An 18,554-nucleotide genomic window follows, 5' to 3' on the forward strand; every position below is an offset into this window, starting at 1 on the left:
TTGGATAATGTGTATGTGATACAGAGTTGGTTTGTGTTTGTTGCTGAGTTCGCCATCAATCTCGTCTGCGTCTCGTCTTTGCCATAGTACATGTGGTAGCGGTGGCTCCGGGTCTTTTGCGTGTGTGTGCAGAGAGGGAGAGAGAGAGCTTGATTGTGGTTGCAGATTGAGAGTGGTTTTGTGTGCAGTCGAGGCTTGTGAGGTCTCCCGGTGTGAGTTGGTTTACAGATTTGTGTGCATTGATGTGTGCGTCGGTAAAGGCGATTGTGTGTAGCCAAAGTTTCTCGTAGGCGAGTCCATGGTGTGAAGGTTGGCGGATTGTGTGCGTGTGTACATGTTTCTGTGTGGTTTGGAGTGCTGGATACCTGCTGGGCTATAGAAAGGCGTGGAGTTTGTGTCCTGTGTGTATTCCCATTTCCCCCATCCCATCAGTGGTGCCCCCACTGAGGAGCTACTGATTGCTCCTTGGTGAAGTCGAAGACGGTGTTGCGGTGTTTCCAAGTTCAAAGAACAAGTGCTGCTAAGAAAGATGTGGTCGGGTTTCCCTACTTTTACAGGTGTTGAAGATGTTGAGGTTTGGCTGCAAGACTACGGCCTATTTCTTCTGGAAAGTGGCTTGTCAAGAGAAGAGGGAGTGGTTCAAGCTTTCCTGCTCTTGGTTCGTGGAAAAGCAAAGGTATGGTATGAGAGCTTGCAGGCTGAAGAAAAGCTAGATTGGGGTACATTGGAAGCGGATATGTGGTCAACCCGTAGTGGAGTGAAGTGAAGCAGATGATGGACAGCTTAAAGCAAAGCCTTGACGATGATTTCCGAGCATTCGTGTGGGAGTTCAAGGCCATATGGAGCAAGTTGGTTAAGGTAAGTGCTGTAGAGAATGCATATTTTTTGAAGTTGACCAACTTTATGGACTGCTTGCATGTCAAAGTGCGGGATAAAGTCGAGTTGGATGGGCCGTCCACATACGAGGAGGCAGTAGCCTATGCGCAAAGCAGACGAAGAAGCTTTTAAAGAAGCAGCAAGCAAAGCAGGTTCTCGCGAGTCCATTGGTGCCAAGGCCAATTGCTAGGGAAGAGATTCAGGTAATCCGACCTTTTGTTGATGCACATGTGGTAGCAGCAGATAGGTGTGATGACAGAGTAGAGACGGTACCATGTGGGCCTATGAGGCCTCATCAGCTGCAGAGAGGAGTCTACCAAGTACAGCCTGACCTGGACCAAGTGACTTTCGAAACGCAAGCGGTGGAGAAGATAGTTGAAGTACCAAAGTCGGTGAGTTTTGTGGAGAAAGCCGAGCTGTGTTCGAGCTATAGCAGTGCCTTGGATACGGACAGCACGTGGGAAACGGAGTCTGCTTTCTCAAGGTATGAGACCTATGATGTTGTGTATGTCGATAATGTGGTCAAAGAACAACAGGTTGCAGGTGAAGATCCAGTTTGCAAAGACCAGGGGGTTGGGCAACCCTCTCTTGTGCGTTGTGATGATCAGACCATGCTGACTGAAGAGGAATGTCTTGATGAAGATGGTTGGGGATTTGATGAGCCGATGGTCGAGGTAGATGACAAGTCGCAAGTTTTGGTTGCTAAAGCTATGGCAAGGATACACGACATGTGAGGCTGTTTGCCTGCTCCAGTACCGCTTGAATGGTCCACAGGTGAAGATATGCCAATGTTTGCTTTGGATGATCGGATGCCGAAGGTTGTGTTTTTCAAAGACAATGATGTTGTGAAGATCTCTCTAGCCGTTGGCGGGGAGACATGTGATGAAAAAGCTTTCCAAGATGTGCAGGCTTGTGTTGGGCATGGAGTTGGCTCATGCTTGCAATTTTTTGAAGGGCTATGCTGCCAAGCGCTTTATACATGGATGACTTACAGGGTTACAAATGCAAAGGAGGGGTGGTACGTATTTGTGTTATAAACTGATGGTGATGACCAATGCCATGTGTTAGATACAGGTGCACTACAAGAGGTTGTGTGCTCTTGTGACGCTGCTAGCGACGGAAATACACTGGGTTTTTATAACCCCCGGCGTCGCTAAGAGCGTCGCTATATAGCGACGCTCATAGCGACGGTTTTAGCGACGTTTACACAGAAGACTATAGCGACGCTCATAGCGACGCTACAGAGCCATAAATAGCGACGGTTATAGCGACGCCCGAGAGAATTTTTTTTTGGTGGCAGGGCATTGAATGCCCTACCACCCATCAACCATATTGTACTTGATTCACTTTTTAAAAAAAGTACAAGAATAGATAATAGACCCAAAATAGTCACCCACAAGACGCATTGTTTGCAAAACTGACAATTGTACACATCATAGGCAAAATGAATTGATTGGCAAATGTAATAATGACAATTGTACAACATCATAGGCATAAAGAATTGATTGGCAAAAGGAACTGTGGTGATAAATGTAATAATATACATGGTTCAAAAAGACATATAAAATCCGTCTCATGATACATAAGCTATGAGAAACCCTAAACTAATGCTATCTAGCTACGGCTAAACTAACGTCGTCTAGTCAGACGTCTCATCGCGTCCAAGCGGCGTATCTGTCGGATTCGCCGTCGCGTAACACATGATTCTCTGGAAGATACGCTTGATGACCTTCGTAGATTTGCTTCTTCAGTGAGGGTGCCCTACGTGCATTCATTCTAGGTCCACATGTGACACATGCTCTGTATCCGCTTGTTTGAAGCCCTGCATGTATACACATGATAATAGATCAACTATGGGAAAAAACAAGATTTACAGTGTCTGAGTGAGGAGTGTCAATAGATCACCTGAGCATTCTGTTAGCCCGGGATAGTCATGCATGGTCCACATTAGAATGCCTCTGATCAAAGCATTCCGTCATCCTGTGTGTCGGCTCATATCCACCACCTCTATGCCAATCCACAATTGTTGTAGCTCTTCCAATAGTGGACGAAGATACACATCCATATTTCCCACTTTATATCGCTCTAGCACAATCAAGCTTAGCCATAGGTGCCCCTTCTTCGTAGTCAACCACGGGGGAATGTTGTAGTTGACGATGACAACGGGCCATACACTGTAAGATGTTGATCTTTGACCAAATGGATTTACGCCATCCATAGCCAGGCCTAAGCGCAAATTTCAAGCTTCCCTGGCAAAATCCGACCATGTTCCATCTATATGTTTCCAGGCTACGCAATCTGCAGGAATTCGTAGCACACCATCCGAAGATTTATTCTCCTCCTGCCATGATGCTAGGGCGGCCATGGACTTACATTCGAAGAAATGCTTGATGCGAGGAAGCAGAGGAAAATGTCGCAAAACTTTTTGTGGAATTTTTGTCCCGTGGAGATCTACTCGATATCTTTCGGAATCACATTTCGGACACTTCTCCATGTCTATGTATTCCCCTCTGAAAAGAATGCAGTCATTAGGACAAGCGTGGATAGAATTGTAATCCATCCCCAAGTTTCGCAAAATCTTTCTTGCTTCATCTCGGGAATCTGGCATCACATTGTCAGCTGGTAGTATGTGCTCTTTCAGCAATCTACACAACATAAAAATACGATATAGTCGTGTAAAAATCTATCAGATCATTATACATTTAGAGTTTTATTAAAGTAAACTAATTGTAATAGATCACCTGAAAAGCGCTGTGACGCTAGTGTCACTCCATCCAAATTTTGCCTGCATGTTGAGAAGAACCAGGAGTGCTTTCAATCTAGACATACGTGCTCCATTATACAATGGCGTATCGGCTTCACTTTTCATATCATCATAGATAAGCCTTTCTGAATCCATGATCGTCTCGATCATTTCATCAATCTCGGGCTCAAACATTGCCTCGTTGGGAATGTGCTCTGCATGATCATCCCCCGAGCTGTCAGAGGCTACATCTTGTGGCCTCACATATGCTACTTGACCAAAGCGCCTACGAACGCGTCTATTGGGTTGCAAGATTGCTGCTTGTTGGCCAGCTTCAGAGTCCGACAAGTTATAATTGGCAACAACTCGATCTATAATAGATGGATCGAACTCCCCAAATTCGCGAACGTGCTGCAAAGAAACACGTCTTGTCCGTCGCACAGCATGCTTGCATTGATTACAAGGACATAAGACTCTCATTGAGAGATAGGTGTTTGGGTTGGACGGTCCCACATCCTTGTCACTACTCATAATGAGGATAAAAATCTTATAACCTGGACAACAAATTTGATATTCTATTGGCATTCTTCGTCTTATCTCTCTCTCTCTCTCTCTCTCTCTCTCTCTCTCTCTCTCTCTCTCTCTCTCTCTCTCTCTCTCTCTTTACCTCACATTCTCTAGTCATGTCCAATCCCCGCACACCTCGGTCTAGAGGTGCACGGAGATCAGAACCACCAGGTTATAATCTCGTCTTTATTGGTCAATACCTATATTTGTGGGTACAAAAAATCTACACACCCACGTCTACATGATACTGCATGTAGTGGACAAAACCCCTTTGCCTCTTCTCTAGCTATAGCACTTCACAGCATCTTAACATCTTTTCACAGTAGATCTTTTCACTGTTCGTCTAACTCTAAACCCTAAACCGTAAGTAATTCTTGCGTGGACTCAATCTAACGTAAATTATAAGCGTAAATCTAAATAAACGTAAATCTAACTAAAAATAAACCTAAATCTAATTTAACGTAAGTCTACATCTAACCTAATCTTTAACGTCTTTTGGGATAGTTTTCTACGACGTTAAAACTCTCTTCTTCTTGTGTGTGTGTGTGTGTGTGTGTGTGTGTGTGTGTGTGTGTGTGTGTGTGTGTGTGTGTGGGTAAACCTAAATAAACCTAAGTCTAATCTAATATAACATAAATCTAAATCTAACGTAAATTATGTTATATTAAAAACAAAGAACTAAACTAACAGTGATTATAAGAACCTTAAAACTGATTTAACACATAATTTTTCACATAACTCGGCAAGAGTTGGCATTCTCATCACTAAAGATGTGAGAGTTAACTTCCGGCGGTGACGCTGCCTCATCTCCATCCACATCAGATGACAGCAATTGGCCCTTTAGACCGTTCTTGCTCTTGTTACTAACTTTGAAGTTGCTGTTGAATGACTAGAGGTTGTCTAGATGGTCATTGTGTCGGGGATGTAGTGACTCTTGCCGCCCTGAAGATCCACCTTCTTCCCTATCTTCTCAAGACATTTCACCAGTACTTTTGGATCGACGGAGCCCACCATGAGTGAAGGCAACAATACCCTATATTCCATTGAGGGCTTTCTTCACCCGCTTCATGCAGGCATCGCAGTCTATGGAGACCTAAATCTAATCTAATATAACGTAAATCTAAATCTAGCGTAAATAAACGTAAATCTAGTTAAAAATAAACCTAAATCTAATCTAATTTAACTTAAATAAACCTAAATCTAATTTAACGTAAGTCTACATCTAACCTAATATTTAACGTCTTTTAAGATAGTTTCCTACGACGTTATAACTCTCTTCTTCTTATGTGTGTGCGCGTGTGTGGATGTGTGTGCCAATAAAAAGAGATAAATGGTATAACCTTTCTATCACCCATGCCAAGTATGATAGATTGATTATGCCATTTCCCTCTTGAATAATAGGTCTTGAGTTCAACTCCTCGTCGGCTAGATCTTTAGGTCTTTTAATTTTAATTAGTTTCCTACGACGTTAAATTACTTTCTCTCTCTTTCTCTCTCAATGTGTGTGCGTTTTTTTGGATCGTATGCATGTTTTCTCTCTTTTTTCCTCTCTCAATGTGTGCGTTTTTTATTTATGCATGTTCTCTCTCTCTTTTCCTCTCTCAATGCGTGCGTTTTTTGTTTATGCATGCTCTCTCTCTCTTTTCCTCTCTCAATGTGTGTGTGCATTCTTTGTTTATGTATGTGTGTGTGCATTTTTTTTTATATTTGTACTCTCTCTCTCTCTCTCTCTCTCTCTCTCTCTCTCTCTCTCTCTCTCTCTCTCTCAAAAACACTATGTGTGTGTGTGTATGTGTGTGTGAGAGAGGGAGAGAGAAAGAGGGGAAGGGAACATGAGAATGAGGAGAGAGAAGGAGCATACCTGGCTCTCCTTCCTCTCCTCGTGTGTGTGTGTGTGTGTGTGTGTGTGTGTGTGTGTGTGTGGAGAAGAAAAAGAGAGAGAGAGAGAGAGAGAGAGAGAGAGAGAGAGAGAGAGAGGGAGAGAGAGTTACCTGCTCCTTGCTTGAGGGCGCCGAAAAACTCAGATCTAAGATCTGAGTTTTTGGGCGCGCTCGGTTATTTTTTTAGCCCAGCCAGCGTCGCTATGAGCGTCGCAAATTTACAAAGAAATTTGCGACGCTCATAGCGACGCCGGGAATTATTTTTTTTGAGCGTCGCTGTGTGAGCGTCGCTAATATGAATAGCCTATGTTTGTGAGAGCCTATGGCTTTCCATTTGACCCAGGCGGGCTCTATAGCAGATGAAGATCTCTCTATCTATCTAATTCTTATGGACATAATATCTATCAGTTTTCTTGTTATACACTGATATCTTATCTGAGCATGAATGCTCAAAGAGGGGTTGGGCAATGATCGTGCACCCAAGATGTGTCTACCCATGGAGGTGCAAGAAATCCTTACATGGCGGTTTGCAGGCAAGTGGCAGGTACATTGGGCAAGTATTTGATGGTGCTAGGGGCCCGGTACACCAAGATGGGTGCTTGCTAGTGGATAGCTGTCAGTGTTTCGTCCAATCAAAGGTGGCAGGAGCAAAGGCTAATATCACAAGCTTGGAAATGAATCAAGGGATGCTGGATCCAGCTGCCATAAAACTTATGATATGGGATTCGGAGGGAGGTATCTGCAAGACACTCGACTATTTAGATGTGTATGCCAAACGCGGCTTCTAGGAGAGCGAGGATGGCTTCCCACCATATTGGTCGAGGTGCTCAAAGGTAATAGAGAATGATGGATACCTCTATCTGATGGTGTTGTAGTGTGTACAGAATGGCGGCTCCATTCTGGCAACCATAAGGTCATCGATGCAAGAATCATTCTATTTATAAGGCTTTGTGCTGAGCATAGCTTGAAGCCGGGACGACGAGGAGCAAATGATAAATTGTCTTAGCCTCGGAAGGCGGGGCTGATTCTGAGCGCGGGACAGGTCGGCAAGCAAGGGTTTCTTTTAAGTTATAGCTTTGAGTTATTAAAAGGAAAAAAGGGCTGGATTGCAGTCGACGAGCAGTTGAACACGAATGAACAGGAAGGGACGCCCGCCGCGGGATGGCGAGCTCGTGGAGTAGCGCTGAAAGGGGAGAGGAAGGCGCCATCTGGGGCCATGCATGGGGAAAGGTGCCACTTGTGGCTGCATGAGTTGCTCGCCATCAAGTGGCTGGACAGAAGGCCGATGGGTGGTGGCCATCACAGGGGTAATGGGCTAATGGGCTGCAATAGACGGATCTAAACGCCGCTAGGGGAGCCAGTGAAAGGAAGGGGTGGGAAGTGTGCTGCAGGGGAGCGCTTCAGTTTCTTTTTTTGAACGCAGCCGGGAGGGCCGCCAGGTGCAGTAAGGAATGGAGGGGGGCTATGCAGCCTTTCACAGTCCGTTACACAGAGGTGTCCCCATCAGGTGGTGAAGAAGGGCTATCGTCTGAAGGGCATGGTCATGGGCAAAGGGAGGCCGACACTGGGCTGCTTTTGGAAGTTTTTCTGCAGGTGCGTAAGCAGTCGGCAGGAGGAGCGCCACCACTAGCGAAAGCTAGGGGGATTGAAGCGGCTACCTGATAGCACTAAAGGGTTGGCATGGGAGTCTGGGGGCAGTATAGAAGAAGAGAAGGATGCTGCATGAAGAGAGGGCAAGGAGGCCAAGCGTCAGGACCAGTTGCATGAGGAGGATGCAGCCGGTTGCAAGAGGGAGCCTGGCATGAGCCAGAAGGGGCGTGTGGTTGCACAAGGAGGTCGCCAAGGACAGGAAAAAGGCTGCGGAGGGTGTGGCCAGCGCTGTGTAAGCGGGTCCGGGGTGGAGGCTCTGAAGAGAGCGCAGTAGAGAAGGACGATGGACTGCTAGAGAGAGATGGGCGGGCTGCAGTTGCAGGCCAAGAACCGAGTGCAGGGGAAGGAAAGAAGTGGCCGCCAGGGGCTGAGGAGAAGCTGCATGGGGGTTGGCTTGTGAGAAGCCGCCACGGGCAACAAAAGGATGGCGGGAACACTGGAAGAAGGGGATCGACAGAGAGGTGAGAGAAAAAGTCGCCATGGGCTGCTGCAGGAGTCGGGGTATGAAGGGCCAAAGCAGCAGGGGCTGACGAGCCGCCAGGATTATTAAAGCCGGGGGCTTGCCTTGGAGCAGGTGTAGAAGGTCATCAAGGGATACGGGCTGCCAATAGCATAAAGTGCAGCACAAGGAGGATTGCACGCCATGGTGTGGCCGTCATAACGAGCGCCGTCAATCGCGTTTGGAAGAGTCGTCGTGGATTGAGCAGTAGCCGCCAAGGGCCGCTATCATTGTATTGGATAATGTGTATGTGATACAGAGTTGGTTTGTGTTTGTTGCTGAGTTCACCATCAATCTTGTCTGCGTCTCGTCTTTGCCATAGTGCCCGTGGTAGCGGTGGCTCCTAGTCTTTTGTGTGTGTGTGCAGAGAGGGAGAGAGAGAGAGCTTGATTGTGGTTGCAGATTGAGAGTGGTTTCGTGTGCGGTCGAGGCTTGTGAGGTCTCGCGGTGTGAGTGGGTTTACAGATTTGTGTGCATTTATGTGTGCGTCGGTAAAGGCGATTGTGTGTAGCCAAAGTTGCTCGTAGACGAGTCCATGGTGTGAAGGTTGGCAGATTGTGTGCGTGTGTACATGTTTCTATGTGGTTTGGGGTGCTGGATACCTGCTGGGCTATAGAAAGGCGTCGAGTTTGTGTCCTTTATGTATTCCCATTTCCCCCATCCCAACGTCAATTTGTTTTTCTTCTTTGGACATTGAGACTCAGGAGATTTAAGCTCTCGACCATTTTCTATATATATGAAGTGCAAAATCTCTCTCTCTCTCTCTCTCTCTGTCTCTCTCTCTCTCTAGCTACATACACACGTAAATCATGCTTAACAACAAGATTTGAAGTGAAAGTGTACACTTAGGATCATTCTATATGCACTACAATAAAAAACAATTGGTGAATTTGTGCAAAAACAAAATTATGAATGATCACACTACTTTTTTTTCCCTTGATACTCTGAGATAAAACAGAAACAACTGAAACAAACTGAATATGAATAAATAGACTCAACGCCACTATACAAGTATACTAGAACTCATTGAAGAGGATTGGATATTTAATGAATAAACTTGACCATAATATACAAGTAGACTAAGAATAGCTGAAGCGGATTGAATATATAGATCATCAATATATGTGCATATACAATGCCAATGTGTGTGTATGATCAATCTATCTAAAGTACAAGAAAATGCCACTATCGGCTATATATTGATAGCGATTTTTTGGCTATCCAAACATAATTGCCATAGTGAGCTACCTCACCCCACCAAAATCACCCAAACACTATGGCTATCCTTACATTTTCATTGTACATAGGTGTATGTGAGTTAGGGTACTTTCCCCATATTTTCTTAGAAGCGCTCAGCTAGCTAGTCACTTGGCTAGATAAACCAAAAGACTACAACAAGGAAAAAAAACTAAAATATACTATGACCCATTTATGTGTAAATACTTCATTATATATAGGGCCTAAATCGGGGGTTTTTATTATAATTATTTTGGTATTTACTTAAATATTTTTACCTAGGTATCCGTTATTTCTCTAAGTATGTTATGTACATTGATTCACCGTTGCCATAATATTTCTTACCATTGTGCATTTCCTCTATTCTAAGCCTTTGTAATTTTTGATGTAAACCCACTCTAGGACAAAATCACAATAATACATTTTACTACTCATTCCCTTTTACTAAATCGCTATTTTCTACATGTATTTTTTCTTATTTCTTGTAAATAGACCTACATCAATAAAAATAAATGAGAGCCTCCTTAACTGATTTCTTATAAGCTTTATATATTTTATTTTTATATATTTTATTTTTATATTTATATAAAAATAAATATATAAACATACAAGTAACACTACTCTAGATTTTATGAATTGTTTATAGACTAGCTTGTTTTTTTCCATCATATCTGTATATCATATTTGTGAATATCTTGACCCATGCATGTTTCCAAACCCTCAATAATCTATTAGGTCATGCTCTCATGCAAGGAGGGGCTCACCCTTGGAGCCTTATGCAAATTCAACAAGTATTTTGGTGGCATTTTTGGTATCCGCTTCCACTCCAATTTTGAAGACATGGTCAAAATTACAAATTTATCCCACAAGATGAATGATAACCTCAAAAGGTTTAGAGTTTTTGGAGCTACCACCGGGGAGATATCATTTTTTTGGTGGACCCCAGTGTGCCCACTTTTTCTCACAAATTACCCCGAGTCTTCTCTCACCTCCTTGCACACTTCAACAAACACACACATACACACACTTAATCCTCTCCATCCTGCACTCAAACCTACACCTTCCATGGTTTCCCTCACCCTCTTCACCATTAACCTCCCGTCTCACCTCCATAGCTCTCATATGAACTCTACATGTGCATACACCATCTCTATGTATCTAGTTATCATCTTTAAATGACAATTCAGCATGTAAAACCATTCCTAACCTCTAAAAATTGGTGGATCGCATATATGAAAAAAAAAATCATTTTATTGTTGGTGATCAACCTCGATGGCAATGTAGTAAACAAGAGAAGAAAAACAAGAAGATCGACGGTCATTTTTGAGGATCTACACAAGGGTGAGTCCAATTTCTTCAAAGCTTCACCGTCACAAAGATTTCCTCACTTCATTCACATAAATTTCTTCAACCATTCAACTCATTCTATCATGTAAATGTATCATTAACTTTTGTGTGATTACTAACGCTAGCTATACTAACTTAATAACAGAAACATACATTGACCTAACCTTAAAAATCATCTCACCTCAAGACATGTACATATAGTAAAACTCTCTCTCTCTCTCTCTCTCTCTCTCTCTCTCTCTCTCTCTCTCTCTCTCCCCTTCCTTAAAACTCTATTGTCACCTTATCTACCATCAACAATGCTTACTTTTGAGGTCACATCCATAACTCAGCATACAAAGAAGTCCCGTCATGTTTTGATATTTAAAAGAATCATAATATCAATTTGATTAGCTTGTAAAATAGGATACCAATAACCTTCATGAGGATTCTCCAATCTATAAATATACCCCTCTCCTTCTTGTAAATGAGCTCTTATCTCTAATCTTGGATTTGTGATCTCATATCTCGCACAGCGCACTCCAACACTATATGGATGAGGGGAGACTTAGGTGTAGTAACCACACTTGGTGTGAGGGAAGCTTGACACTACACATTGTAAGCAAGAGAGTGCGAATTCCATATCCAAAAACACTACTAGATATATGTTCTCCATCATCAATAAAATTGAGGTTTGGTGCTTCAAAGGCATAATTTGGCTTTCAAATCTTTGTCCTTTCACTTGTGAAATGCGGTTTGGTGATTTCAAGGTGACTTGTGTCTTTTAAGTTCTGTCATTTAAGCATGTTTGAGAAAGTGTTTATTGTGTTTTCATTGCCAAATTTGTATCCATTATAAGAGGGTATTGTGGTGAGAGGTCTTCCACACCCTAAGACAGTGTGTGTGTGTGATGATAACGTTTAGAATTCACTAAGCATTGGTTTAGTTTTGTTCAAGATCTGTGATAGAATCCTAAAAAATCACCCCCATTTGCAAGTTGTAAACAAGGTATTGCATAAGCTCCATTCCTCTCTCTTTCCTTTGCTATATATCTCTCTAGCACCATTTGGTGCATGTCTTGGTGTGAGATTTCTTGTGTATGTTTTATTGTGCCTCTTCTTGGTTGTGACAAAATCTCTCTTGCATCCTAATTTACATCCCATAACTAGGTGGTGCCCTTTCACTTGTTTGGTTGTGGGTTTGTTGTTTGTTTTCTTTCTTATGGTTTCCTGAGTACCAATTGAAAGCGCGAAAGCCATCTGTCTTGTTGCCCACCTTGGACGCCTCATTTTTGGTGCCTCCAGTGAAGAGGGCTTGTGTATGTTGTTGTAAATAATGAGCATTTACAATAATCAAGTAGCTTGCATGAATCACAAAAAATTGTATAACCCCTTCATCCCCATTGCAAGGAAAAAAGTACACATCATTTTTAGTACTCAATTGCAATTTCAATGTGTAATTCTTAGAATTTTAGGTCCTCTTAGATTGGCCAAAATAAACGTGTCAGTAAATCCTTTCATTTTTCCTCTCATTAGATACGACCTCAGTTTGGACGTATATATTTTTGTTCTATTTTAAGTGTTAGGTCATGCATAGATCAATGGTCCAAGAATAGAGGTTTTCCCTTCCATTTCACTCCATGTATTACAATAAAGATTGCAATTAGTAGAAAGATCCATTTTTAATAGCCCATGGTGTTCATGTTTGGTACTCAAAGAGTAAGAGAAATTCTTGCCTCACCAAAACCTAGCATCCTGCCTCTTGATGACTATCACATATCATTTGATGTGCATATTTCTATTTTGGTTTAGATTTCAATTAAGCAAACATTGTTGTGTACATATTTTTAAGAAATGAAAAGAAAGAAACATGTTGTCACTTTGAAATTGGTTCAATGAAATCCCAATGTCAAATGGTAGGATATCCTCTTGTTTTTGGAGAGCCTCGCAAGGGTGCCAATTTATTTTTAGCAAATATCAAAATGGATTGCCACATAAAAATGGTGATAGGAGATGAGGAATGCTAGTGTTTGAGGTAGTTTCGAGGAAAGACACTAGTACTTGGTTTTCTTCTGTATCTGAGGAAGTTGGAGGAAGCTATAGGGAAATTTTGGATCACTTCAAGCGATACTTTTTCAAACCCCAAAACACTAAATAAATATGGCAATACATTGTTGCCCACAAGCAAGAAGACCTAAATGACTACTACACCTACAAGAAGGAGTTTCTACATCTTTGGGCTATATGGGTAAGAAATATTCCTAACCCCGATAATGGTGCAAAATTTCAAACGAAAGAGAGATTCATAGCGGGTTTATTTCCCAACTCAAGGTAAAAGTTGAGGTGGCTGCACCTGCTGCTAACTTTGATGTCGTTGAAACTTGGGCTTCCTTGAAGTACATGAAATTGAAGTGGATTTAGGGAGCGCTTCCAATAGAAGGTCCTAGACCTAAGGAGACAACACAAGTGTCAACTTCTAAAAAAATGCCTGAGGTAATAGCCAAGGTAGTTGCAACATTAAACCAATCTTTGAGCAACCTATCAACTCACCTGCACAAGTTGTAGTTCCCAAGGAACAAACAAAGAAAGTTGAGGAATGAGATCCACGACTCGGGTGAGTATTGCAGTTTTAGAATTATGGGGAATCTGGGCATGAGATGTATAATTTTCCTTGGCCCCATGGAAATCCAGGGAGACCCAACTTGACTTATGCGGTGATGAATGCACATGAAGAAACTAGGCAACAACCAATGCTTCTGTAAAAAAGGCCAACTGGAGCAATACCACCTCCATAAGGAGTGGAAGGAGTTACACCTTTTCCAGATCCAAATGTGGAAGTGATAGAGGAGACACATTCAAAGCAGGAGTCACATCACAAAGTGACCATGGATGAGACAAGAAGGTGAAGGAGACCAAGGAAGCCAAAAAGACTCAATGTCGTACCAACCTCCAAGACTTCCCTCTTGGACATGGTATGGCTCCATACAACCTATTGGATGACATGAGAGGTAAGGGTCTTGACATCTCATGGCCTCAATTTCTTGCATTGTGTCCACAAGTTATGAGGGAGTGAACAAAAGCAGTTAGCACTAGGAGAAAGATAAGAGAATGTGCATGTTGTGAAGATTATAGAAGTTGAAATGAATGATGATATTACACCTATGCTAGATTGTTACATCAAAGGAAGGTTGGTTAGGAAACATCTAGTGGTTGGGGTGGCACAAATTTGCATCATGAGAAAGGGCCTCATGCAAAGACTATGCATGCACATCCATGAGACACCTGAAATCAAAGTCAAGATGGAAAAAAATAGCAAATCTATGTGCCTAAGGATTTGTGAAAATGTTTTTTTGGACTCCTTTGGCATTATGAACACAATTACTTTCTATGTTATGTCTACCAAGGAAAATGGCCATCCATTTATCTTGGAAAGACCATGGCTAATGAAGGTTCAAGATTTGAAGGACTGGGAAAGTATAAGTTGATCTGGAAGAATGAAAATCACAAAAGGGTTGTCTTTGACATGAAGGAGCAAAGCCAAGAAGAGCTACATGAAGAATCATCTCCAAGTGAGACGGAGGAAGACTGGACCAAGAGCACCTCCGAAGAAGAAAGTAATGGTAGCATTACAAAAGAGGATCTTTCATTGAAGTCATGGGGGTAAGATTTAGGCAAAACAACCAAGAGACCTCTTGTCACAGCTTGGAGGAGGTAGGTACCCAAGAGAACCAAGGTGCACAAGTTGAAGGGATGCTAGAAGGTATGTTTTCAAAAAAACTTACAAAGTAAGAAAGAGAGGAATTTAAAGGTGTACTAAGGAAGTCTCCTAGACTTTTTGCTAAAGACTACATAGACGTTCATGGAGTAGATGATGTTGAACACAAGATCAAGTTAAAGCCTAAGGCCACACCAAAGTCTCAAAATCTAGAAAGGCTAGGAGTCATCAAGGAGTAGGATCTTCTCAAGAAGGAAAGGAAGCTTCTAGCATCAATTTTTATATATCTTGTGGATAATTTAGAGTGGGTCTCCCCAGTTGTGGTCACTCCTGAAAAGAATGGGAAGCGGAGAGTATGTATTTATTATGGGCTACTCAATGAGGCAACCAAGCGATATCACTTCCCCCTTCCATTTCAAGATGAGATAGTAAATGAGGTGGTCAGCCATGAGATGTACATTGTGTGTGATGGCTACACACACTACTTTCAAATAGGTATTGCATTGGAGGATCAATTGAAAACAACCTTCATCACTCCTTGGGGCTACTTTGCTTTAGAGTCATGCAATTTGGCTTGACAAATGCTCCTACAATATGCTGTCTCAATCGTTCTCAAGAAATTCAATTAGGGTTTTCATTGATGATTTTTGCATTTATAGCTCAAAATTGTTGCACCTATAGAAGGTAGAAGAATACTTGAAGAAGTTGTACGGTAAGAGAGGTCAACTCAACCACGAAAAAATACCACATGGGTGAGGAAGAAGTGATCTTGCTTGGTCTCAGAGTTTCTTACAAAGGCATCAAGGTAGATCCTTTCATTAGAAAGAGGATGGGGTGTAGGAGGGCCTCTTAATTTTCCATGAGCTTATGGAGGTAATTAACATTTTGATGAATAGATGTATGTCATGTGTGCAAGAATGGTGGGTGTGTAAGAGTGGTCAGAGGATGCACTTTTCCCCCCAAAAATGAGGTGGATAATTTTATGATTTTTGGCCTTCCATAACTCCCACATGTAATCTCCAATTTGAGCGGAGGATCTGCAATCTACACATCAAGCTCTTTTTCTAGATATGCTACATGATATGGTTTACTTGCTAGATTTTAAATTCCATTATGGGAGAAAACTTTGAGTTCAAATAAACTAGGAATTTTGCATGTTTGAATTCAAAAGATGTCCTTTGATTACTCTCTTAATACTAAAGGTTTGACTTCCTTAAACTACTAAATAAAGAGGATCTCCTAGAGCCCATTCTCTTACTAATGCATTAGGGAAAAGTTGGACTCTCAAAGGGACCCTATAAAGAGATTTTACTTTGCTTCTCTTGTCCAAAGTGGGAAACCTGCCAATGAAGTACATAAATGCTTTGTCAAAACCATATCAACGAACATATCATTAGAAAGATCTCAGAAAGTAGGTTCTAAATCCACAAACTTTGACAAATTGAAACTTCTGTGTAGAAGTTATGGCCTCCCCACTGAAGCTAAAATGTGGGGAGAGATTCCATTTACAAGACGGAATTGTCACATCCATAAATGGAATCTTTTAGAATATAAAGAATCTAATGGCATGCTATATATCAATGGATATATCTTGACAAGTACATTCTAAATCCAAAAGGTATTACAAGTTTTGATTTCATTTGTAAAAATTTTACCGTGACAAGAGAAAGAAAGTCAGAGTCCTTCTAGGGTCCCTTTGAGAGTCCAAATTTTTCCTAATGAAAGGCAAAGAATCTTATTGAGCTACCATCACCCTAGAGTCTCAATGACGTCATCTCATTCATTTGAAAGTTGAACTATATTTTCCACTTCATTTACTAAGCCTCAAAGTTAGTTCACTTTTGCAAAATTTGACACAGCAAGAATATTTTTCATAGTCTCATGAGCTTGAGGAGGAATTTTGTAACATTAAAGTCATTTTTTCATAGCTATTAACAATAATGCCTCCTTGTTGGGAGTACACATTCTTTGTTAGTTCTAGTGTTGGGAAGGAAACAACTGGTGTTGTTTGCTTTAGTAAGATACCCATAATAAAAGGATGTGCCCGTCTACTTTGCTAGTAGGTTCATGAATGCTTTGGAGATAGGCTACATAGAAGAAGAACTCGTGATGCTTGTTCTCATATTTATGGTGAGAAAGTTTAGATCCTACTTACTACCAAAACCTTTTGTAATTCTCACTACAAAAATTTGTTCCCTTGGGTGTCTTCTTAAATGAAGCTTAGTACTAGGATCTCAAAATGGGTTATGGAATTGCAAGAGTTTCAATACTCTTTCAAGGTAGAAGAATGTGTGCGTGCACAATTGGCAAGGATTATCACATATAGGATGCATGAAAAATAGACTAAAGTGCCTGAAGTAAATACCCTACCATTGACACCACCTAGAAGTATCCCTAATGTCTTTACTTTGTTCCTTGATGGAGCTTTTTGACGAGCCACATGTAAAGCAGGGGAGGAATTTTGTTGATCAACCCAAGTGGAGAGGTATTCATGAAAAACAAGGTCAATCTACAAAGTTCAACAAGCATCAATGAAGCAAAGTATGAAATTTTACTTCATGGTTTGAAGATTTTCAATAGTCAAGGGATGCAACATCTCATGGTAAAGGGGGATGCACTTCTCATTGTCAAGCAGATCTTAGGCATTTGGGCATGCAAGAAATGAAAGCATAAGGACAAAATTCCATGCCATTCGTAGGTTGTTTAATCAATTTGAAGAAGTGAACTCTATGATATTCCTAGGAAACAAAATGAGGATTCTCATTTACTTGCACAACACATAGTTGCATATGTTGAGAAAGAAGGGCAGGTCATCATGGTGGCAGCATCAGTCAGTTAAGCAATAGAGGTACCAGGGAATGGAGTTGTTGGCTCCCATTATTGGATACATTTTGAAAGGTGAGTTTGTAGAAGGCTTCACAAAGGCTCAAAAGAGGAGGCTCATGAAGAATAAAATTGTCTATCTCTTCCTAGAAGACTCCCTCTATCAAAGAGAAAACGATCAGGTGTATAGAAGGGTACCAACAATGGAGGAAATTCTAGCCATTCTAGAAGGTTTTCATGAGGAAGCATGTGGTGGTCATCTTTCCCAAGAATTAACTATGAAAATTATTTTTATTGCATGACATGTTTGGCCCAATCTTGCATGTGGATGTTTAGCATTGGTGTAGCAGTTGTCATGATTGCTAGTTAAATGGAAATAGAAGGTTGGTGCATGGTCCAAGGCAAAAGTGCTGACCAATAGACCCTTTGAAAATTGGGGCATAGATGTTGTGCGACCACTTCCTAGAAAAAAAAATGATAGAATTTACATTCTAGTGGCTATAGATTATATGACTAGGTGGGTGGAAGCACAAAATGTGGCAAAGGTAAATGGAAGGACAGTGAGCAAAATTGTCTACACTCACATTTGTTGCAGATTTGGTACAACTTTGGAGATTGTATCTCATAATTGTCCATGGTTTAGGAAGGGCTTTCTCACAGATTTCTATGAATAAATTCACATTCTACATCGTCACAACACACTATACTATCCACAATCAAATGGTTTGTTGGAGAAGGCTAATGGTGTCATTGGAGTTATCATCACAAAGATGATGAAAAACAAAACAAAGTTGTGGAATGACTTCTTGGATGGGGCGCTATGGGCATATCAAACCACACACATGGAGGACATAGAGTTCATGCTATTCACTTGGTCTATGGTCAAGAGGCTTTGTAGCCTATCAAACTCAACATCCCAACAATGCGGCTCCACGATAAAGGAAAGGGGGGAGATCAAAATGCATGGGTAGATCACCTTCTTACATAAGTGGAGCTTGAGTAGAAGACAAAAGCAACTTATGAGTGCTACAAGAGGAAATCTAAACAAGCAAAGGAGAACAGTTATAGAGAATTGAAGGGCAAAGGCATCAAAATCCATATTCTAGCACTTTTGGACTTGATCTTATGGTGTACTAATGGCTTGTGATGTGTATAGCTTGCTCCACAAAAGTATTCTGAATTTGGATCAATTTTACCCAACCAAAAGTGAATTCTATAGTCTGTTGTGACAGTTTTGACA

General features: G+C 41.5%; 1 pseudogene; it reads left to right on the forward strand.

The window, feature by feature from the left end:
• Positions 1-529: 529 nt before the first annotated feature.
• On the forward strand, positions 530-7,728 carry LOC147462584 (uncharacterized; annotated as a pseudogene).
• Positions 7,729-18,554: the final 10,826 nt, after the last annotated feature.

The sequence above is a fragment of the Adiantum capillus-veneris genome, chromosome 2 (assembly GCF_014529385.1).
Source record: "Adiantum capillus-veneris isolate H3 chromosome 2, ASM1452938v2, whole genome shotgun sequence".
NCBI classification, from domain to species: domain Eukaryota; kingdom Viridiplantae; phylum Streptophyta; class Polypodiopsida; order Polypodiales; family Pteridaceae; genus Adiantum; species Adiantum capillus-veneris.